Raw genomic sequence first — 8,091 nt, 5'->3', positions numbered from 1 at the left:
GCTTGGTCGAAATAGAACTTTTACCTGGTTGATGATAGATCAGGTCGGCGTGAAGTCCTTCTTTTGACTCTTTCAGCGTCTCCGTTGAGAACAGCTAAAATACTTCGAGAGTCGTGCGAGGTTATCCAAACAGAAGTTATAATTCCCAAAATCGTCCCTGCATTCTGGATTCAAGAACTCTGAACTCCTTCAGAGCTCTACTCCTTTAAGCTCTTTTCATCTCGTCGCGTCTCTCTTCGACAGAGACTCGACACAGACATCAGACCTTTTTTTGACACTTCTCCATGAGCTGCATCCGAGCGTTGAACTGGGAAGTTGCCACATTTAAATGGGTCGACTTCCGGTTCATTTGAGAGCTTTCTAATTGGTGGATGGACCAGAACAGAGGTGTGGTTTGTGATGTAAGGTGTTATGAAAATTCAAGGATAGAGATTAAGATTGTTTAAAACAGACAGAAAGATTATTGGAGAAAACCAGACTTCGTGGAGTCAAACTCTCCTGTATCTTCTGTAAAAGTTAAACATGACATTTCTTTTCAGTAAACTTTTTAGTTGACCGAAACCTGAACTTTAACACACACTTACAAACTTGCTCATTGAAGACAGAAAAATCAAGAAATGCATATTACCCTGATTTCTTCTTTGAATGAGGAATAAAAATCATTACTTACTGTTTATGTAAATAAAAATGAGTAGTTCTCTTCAACCTGTAAACATTGTTTGAACTAACACAATTTGATTATTAAAACATTTGTAAAGTAGTAATGATCATAGAGAATTGTCATTTCTACTTGATTAATTCAAAAAAGAAAGTCTCCGGATGGGTCAAACTGTATTTCTGGATCAGATCAATGAAATAACAGTTTCTGTCCATCTGGTCAGATTTGACATCAGGTCAAGTTCACTACACTTTATATATGCTTCCATTGGGTAAAGTTATTAAACAGCATGGGAAACATTTTCATTGTTATGTTGATGATAAACAGTTATATTTGTCCATGAAACCAGATGAATCCAATCAGTTAAGTTACAATCAGTTACAAACAGTTAAGTGACAATCTTGAAGACATAAAAACTTGAATGACCCTTATTTTTCTGCTTTAAAACTCAGAAAAGACAGAGGTTGTGGTATTTGGATCTGAGCATCTTGGGAATAAATTTTTCAGTCTCACTTTCTCTGGATGGCATTAATCTGTCCTCCAGCTCTAATGTTAAAAATCTTGGTGTTATTTTTGATCAGGACATGTCTTTTATCTCCCACATTAAAAACGTTACTAGAACTGCCTTCTTCCACCTGCGTAATATCACTAACATTAGAAACATCTGATATAAAAATGATGCAGAAAAACTGGTCCATGCATTTGTCACGTCTAGACTGGACTTGCAATGGTTTATTATCTGGGTGTCCAAATACTTCTTTAAAACATCTTCAGTTGAAGTCTCTCTGATGAGAGATGAAACGTTTCTACATTTTTTTGCTTTGTTTTGTTTTTCGTCTTTTTTGTTTTCTTGTTTTTTGAATGTCCAGAGGACCAGATTGAATTTTTAGGATTTTTTTACCTGGATTATTGAGCATGTATCAGGACAATTCCACCATTGTTGCGCAGAAAGATAGTACAGCAATACCAGAATGGTGTTACCCAGCATAAAATAGCAAAGACTTTTAAGTTATCATCATCAACCGTGCATACCATCATCAAAAGATTCAGAGAATCTGGAACAATCTCTGTGCGTAAGGGTCAAGGCCGTAAAACTCTACTGGATGCTCGTGATCTCCGGGCCCTTAAACGTCACTGCACCTCAAACAGGAATGCCACTGTCAAGGAAATAACAGAATGGGCTCAGGAATACTTCCAGAAAGCATTGTCAGTGAACACAATCCACCGTGCCATCCGCCGTTGCCAGCTGAAACTCTACAGTGCAAAGAGGAAGCCATTTCGAAGCAAGCTCCACAAGCTCAGACGTTTGCACTGGGCCAGGAGTCATTTAAAATGGAGTGTGGCAAAATGGAAGGCTGTTTTGTGGTCAGATGAGTCACGATTTGAAGTTCTTTATGGAACACTGTGTCATCCGGACCAGAGAGGACAAGGACAGCCCAAGTTGTTATCAACGCTCCGTTCAGAAGCCTGCATCACTGATGGTATGGGGTTGCATGAGGGCTTGTGGCATGGGCAGCTTGCATGTCTGGAAAGGCACCATTAATGCAGAGAACTATGTTCAGGTTCTAGAACAACATATGCTCCCATCTAGACGTCATCTCTTTCAGGGAAGACCCTGCATTTTTCAACACGATAATGCCAGACCACATTCTGCAGCAATCACAACATCATGGCTACGTAGGAGAAGGGTCCGGGTACTGAAATGGCCAGCCTGCAGTCCAGATCTTTCACCTATAGAGAACATTTGGCGCATCATAAAGAGGAAGGTGCGACAAAGAAGGCCCAAGACGATTGAACAGTTAGAGGCCTGTATTAGACATGAATGGGAGAGCATTCCTATTTCTAAACTGGAGAAACTGGTCTCCTCTGTCCCCAGACGTCTGTTGAGTGTTGGAAGAAGAAGGGGGGATGCCACACAGTGGGAAAAATGGACTTGTCCCAACTTTTTTGGGATTTGTTGACGCCATGAAATTTGGAAACAACAGATTTTTCCCTTAAAATGATACATTCTCTCAGTTTAAACTTTTGATCTGTGATTTGTGTTCTATTCTGAATAAAATATTAGATGCTGGCACCTCCACATCATTGCATTCAGTTTTTATTCACAATTTGTTTAGTGTCCCAACTTTTTTGGAATCCGGTTTGTATATACACATATACATACACACATACATACATATACATATACATACACACATACATACATATAACAAATTACTGGACAAAGGAAAAAAAAACACTGATACTAATAAAACAAAATGAAAACAAAAAATAAAAATAATTAAATAAATAAAACAAGTCAGGACAATTTATCTGAATAACTGATTACATTGCACTGATTACCTGTTTACACTTTAGAATGGTACTACCTGTCTATAAAAGGTACAGGTAGGGTGCATTCACATGAGCCCTGTTTAGTCCGCTTTAATCGAACTCTAGCTCGTTTTCCTAGAAAGTCCGGTTCGTTTGGGGAGGTGTGAACGCACCATTGAACTCTGTCTTGGAACAAAAAGGCGAACTGTGGCCCGGGCTAAAACCTAGGTCTCGGTCCGGTAGAAGAGAACTCCAGCGCGGTTCGAGTACAGTGTGAATGCAAACAGACCGGGCCCCGCTCCGCAGGACAAACAAACACGCATTGCTTTTACTTATATGGAGCCGTCAGCTGACTTGTGTGAAAAACAATATACTCCATGGTCTTCTGTCTCATCTTCTGCTCATGCTAAGTCCATTTTTGAAAAATGACAAAATATAACTCCTAAAACTGCTAAAACTTGATGCCACTTTGTTTTTATTTTTATTTACAGAAGAAGAAGAAGACGTGTCTTAGGAGATTTTTGTGTGGTTTCTTTCACTATTTCTAGGTGCAGCGCCCCCACAAGCGAGCGGGGGAATAGGTTGGTTCAACAGGTTGACTCGACTGCACAGTGCAGTGTGAATGCAAACGCACCAGCTCAAATGTAACAAAAGCTCATGAATATTGGTCCTGAACTGAATCGAGTCTACCGGACTATCTGGTGTGAAAACGACCTAAGACGCTGAGTAAGCATTTGGGTCAACCTTAGACTGGGTAAGAAGGTTCCAAAAAGGCTGCCATATACTGCCAAATTTATTAGTGGAACCCAAGGTATCATACCGCAGTTTCTCCATATGGAGCATCTCAGTGAGTTCAGTTAACCACATTTTAAACGGAGGCACTTTTTCAGTTTTCCACAATTTTAGTTTCTTCCTAAAATAACATCATTGCTGGACAACGTCTCCACCCCATGAAGCTGCTGCTGAACTGGAGAGCTCGTTCAGTGACAGGTTCCTGCTCCTAAATGCACAAAGGAGCGTCACCGCAGGTCCTTCCTCCAGCAGGTCCTTCCTCCCAGCAGCTGTTAGACTCTACAACCATCACTGCTCCAACAAACTCAATAAGGATTAAATACATGCTGACCTCTGCTGAAACACACACTCTGCCTGTAACACTGTGCTGTCAATAGTCTGTCCTTATCAATGTTCCAACACATATTGAACATTATTATTGATATTGTTTATCTTATTTCTATATATTGTGTTGTTTATTAACATTTAGGAACTTTTGTGTGAAATCTTTAAATCTTTTTATCTGTTGCTGCTGATACACTGGAATTTCCCATCCGTGGGACAATAAAGGCCGTTTCTATTCTATTCTATTCTAATGTTCCTGTAAAGTGTCCTGAGACAACTTTGATGTGATTTGGTGCTATAGAAATAAACTGAATTGAAACATTTGATACTTTAGGATATTTGACATTTTGTATATTTTATATTATTCATATATTTCTGCCTCGTTTTTAGGTGAAGTTGCACCTTTACCTGCTCACATTTTATTTTTTCACATTACCATTATATCACATCCTCTAGAGATGCTGTCCGGTGTAATGTTTTTGTACTACTAGTGCTTATTGTGTTTTTAGTCTAACGTTTTCTTAGTTCATATCTTGGATCTTATTACTGGTTTTTTTGACATTTTATACTTTAGGTGGATGTAACAGGGACCCTGTGTACACACTTTCGTTCCACCACATGTACCACATGAGGTGTGTATGTATGACAAATAAGGAAACTTTGACAAATGTCCCTATGGTGTCCTGGCTGGGGACATGTAGAGACAGCATCTTTGGTGAAATTAAATCAAGCTTATTAATGATATTTTCCTTTGAATACTGATGGAAAATATGTTCGTTTCCGTAATAACTTCAGTTTTCACAACAATTCGTTCAAAAACTACAAAACTAAATAAAACCTGCTTCAGCTGTTAGCGTTAGCCTGCGTTAGCTTCAGTTATTCATGTGTCCGTCAACCTGAATGTCACGTGCCTTTAACCCCACGGTACCGCCCAGCCCACTCAGACCCGGACCCGGTGAATGAGCTCACCTGTAAAACGGGCCACGTGTGAAGAACCGTCCGAACTCCGTTCATGAGGAGTTCCCGTGAGGCCGCCGTGTCATTCGCCATGCTGGATCCTGCAGCAAACAGGAAGGGGCGTGGACAGAGCAGGGTCAGTCTCATACCATATTTGGAAATGGGATTCCGGAACTGAAGGGGGCGCTATTTTCATGATCATTAGTATTAATAAATTGTATTAAAAGCCATTTTAAATCATTTTTTGTGAAATCCATAGGCCTTTGAAATAGTGCATTAATCTTTTTGTTTGTTTACAAAATGTGTTCTTTAAATATTATGTACATTTACATTTTTTTATTTTCCTTTTGCTTTGGCTCAGTTGACCTCCTGCAGCTCAGTGTTAAGAGTAAAACCAACAAACTACTATAATATATCGTTTTTGTAACTGCTTTTTGACGATTGGATAATCTTGTGTTGTGGATAGAATACCACGTCGTGTTCAAAACGGCGGAGGCGTCGCCCTTCGTATAAAAGATTTATTTGACACAACATGGGTTACAGATATTCAGAGACAAACAGTTACATTAATAAGATATATGCATATAAATGGAGCATTAAGAACAAACCGCCTCCTGCGTGTCTCCCTGAAAATGCTCAGTGCGCGTGCGTCATTCCCGGCCTTTTATCCCCGTCTGAGAAGGCTAGCTTCCTGATTGGTTCAGCTTCTGTCGCTATGGTTACGACGTAGCCCGCCCCCTCAAGGACGTTACGTCTATATTTCAGATAAGTTTTGGTTCGGCTTTTGTTTAAAGTTTAACTTGCTATTATACTTTAGGGATATAAAATGATTCGTGTCTAAATTGTTTATGCGTAATAATTAATAACTATTAATTATTACCTATCTCCTGGGTGTTAATTCACTATCTGTTGGAGGTCTGGTGATTCTGTTTTTAAGGCAGAATCATCTTAGTTTCTGTGTCTGCGTTTAAAACCGTTAACACTGTTTGTTTAACGTGATTATACCTTAGTGATAACACTGATTTGAAATAGTTGTTTATTTCTAGGAATAATTATATTATCTAACTTATGTTCGTGTTTTTATTTGGATCATGGTTATACTCTTAATTTGATTTTACTTAGTCAAACTATACTGTCTAACTTAAAGAGATGTGTTCTAGCTTTATTTATGTTAATCAGTCTGCTCTCTGGCCTGATTTGATTGCTTGTAATTTATCAAATGTGAACTTGTAAAATTATCTTTAGCTACTATGAGATTATATTTAAAGGTCAACTAGTTAGACTTCGCAAACACTTTCTATAAACATAGTTCAACCTTGGAAGAAAGACACACACACACTTTATATGACCTGACATTTGAGTGCTTGATAGGAATTATAAAAAGGTATAAAATATTAAATCCAACACTTGTTTTGAAAAAATAGGAATACAAGCAAAGTAAATTACTTACAATATCTTATGTGTAAATATATTTATTGTTTCATAGTTCTTTTTGAACAATGAACGAAATCCATCAATCCATCCATTATCTTTTACCGGCTTCTTCCATTTTGGGTCACAGGGGTCGCTGGTGCCAAGGCCAGATTAACACTTCGCTGTACCCTGGGCAACAATCTTCAAGGGCCCCCTCATCACGACCCCAGAATCACCATAATCTGGCAAAATACAGAATAAATTACCATAATATACAGTAAATATACTTCAAATTCTAACTATCAGTGTATTTTTATGTATAAAACTCCAAATGCTCATTGACATAAATCATCAAGACTGAATTAAGTTGAACGCACTTTGAACACCACATGACATCATATGTGTACTTGTTTAGTAACGTGTTGGCCACTGGTGTCAGAAGCATTTAAAATGTGTGTGTGTGTGTGGGGGGGGGGGGGACACACTCCTGGGGGGGTCTGGGTGTCCTCCCCCAGAAAAATGTTGAATAAAGTAGATGCCATTTCCTGCATTCTGGTGTATTTTAACGGTTGTTTAACATCTAGTTTTACCTACACAAGAAAACACTTGGAAGTCCTTGGGATTCCCCTGGAGGAGCTGGTCCAAGTGTCTGGGGAAAGGGAAGTCTGGGCCTCCCCACTTAGGCTGTACCCCCCCGGATGGTTGGAAGTAAACACTTGATTCAGTAACTATTTTAGAGCTAATGGCACAACAAGAAGTAACCTGACCAACAGCTGATTCAATGAATTAAAAATATTATATATTCAAAAGTGATGATTTGATGCCCACATTAAAATTAAATGTGTGTAACTTAGTTGACTTCAAATGAAATAAGATTATCAATGAATGTTTGCGACAAAGGATTTATTGATTATAACAAAGATTCCGTCAAGAAACCTCCCAGTATAAATCATAAAACCAGTATGACTTTTGCTCATTCTAAATTTATCAAATGGTCTAAATCTCCTAAAGTGAAGGAGAATCATTTTAAAATAATAAATAAGATGTATCCTGTAGCCATGTTTCTTGAAATAAGATTTAAATTTGAGGTTGATTTGTGTGCCCTTTGTAAATCAGAAGATGAATCCCTCGAGCAAATTTTTTTTTTAATGTCACTACAAAGTGTTTGGTCAAACATCAGAAACTGGATTAATCTCAAACTTAACATTCCTTATTTTCATGCTGATGACATTTTACTTTATGTTGATAACTTAAGCTCAGTTTTCTCCGATGCCATAAATATAGTTATACAGCATCCCCACTAGCTCAGGAGCCAGGCAGAAGGAGAAATCCCACACAAGACAGGCTCGAGAGCAATGTGGATATCCTAACTGGGCCTTCCTGAAAGCAGAGAAGAAACCCAAACTGGACTCCAGTCAGCCATCAGGTGAAAAGGAGGAACCCAGACCCAGACCAGTGGTCATTCCATATGTTGAGGGAGTATCAGAGAAACTGATATGGATGCAGTTAGAGAGGACTGAAAGTAGATGGAGTTAGGACAGAGGATGTAGAGGACAGAGTGAGGTGCAGGAGGATGACTCGCTGTGGCAACCCCTGAAGAGGGAAAAGCCAAAAACAGAAGAAGATATTTATAT

This window comes from Nematolebias whitei, chromosome 11 (genome assembly GCF_014905685.2).
Source record: "Nematolebias whitei isolate Nwh7 chromosome 11, NemWhi1, whole genome shotgun sequence".
Taxonomy (NCBI): Eukaryota; Metazoa; Chordata; class Actinopteri; order Cyprinodontiformes; family Rivulidae; genus Nematolebias; species Nematolebias whitei.
This window is presented reverse-complemented; position numbering follows the sequence as displayed.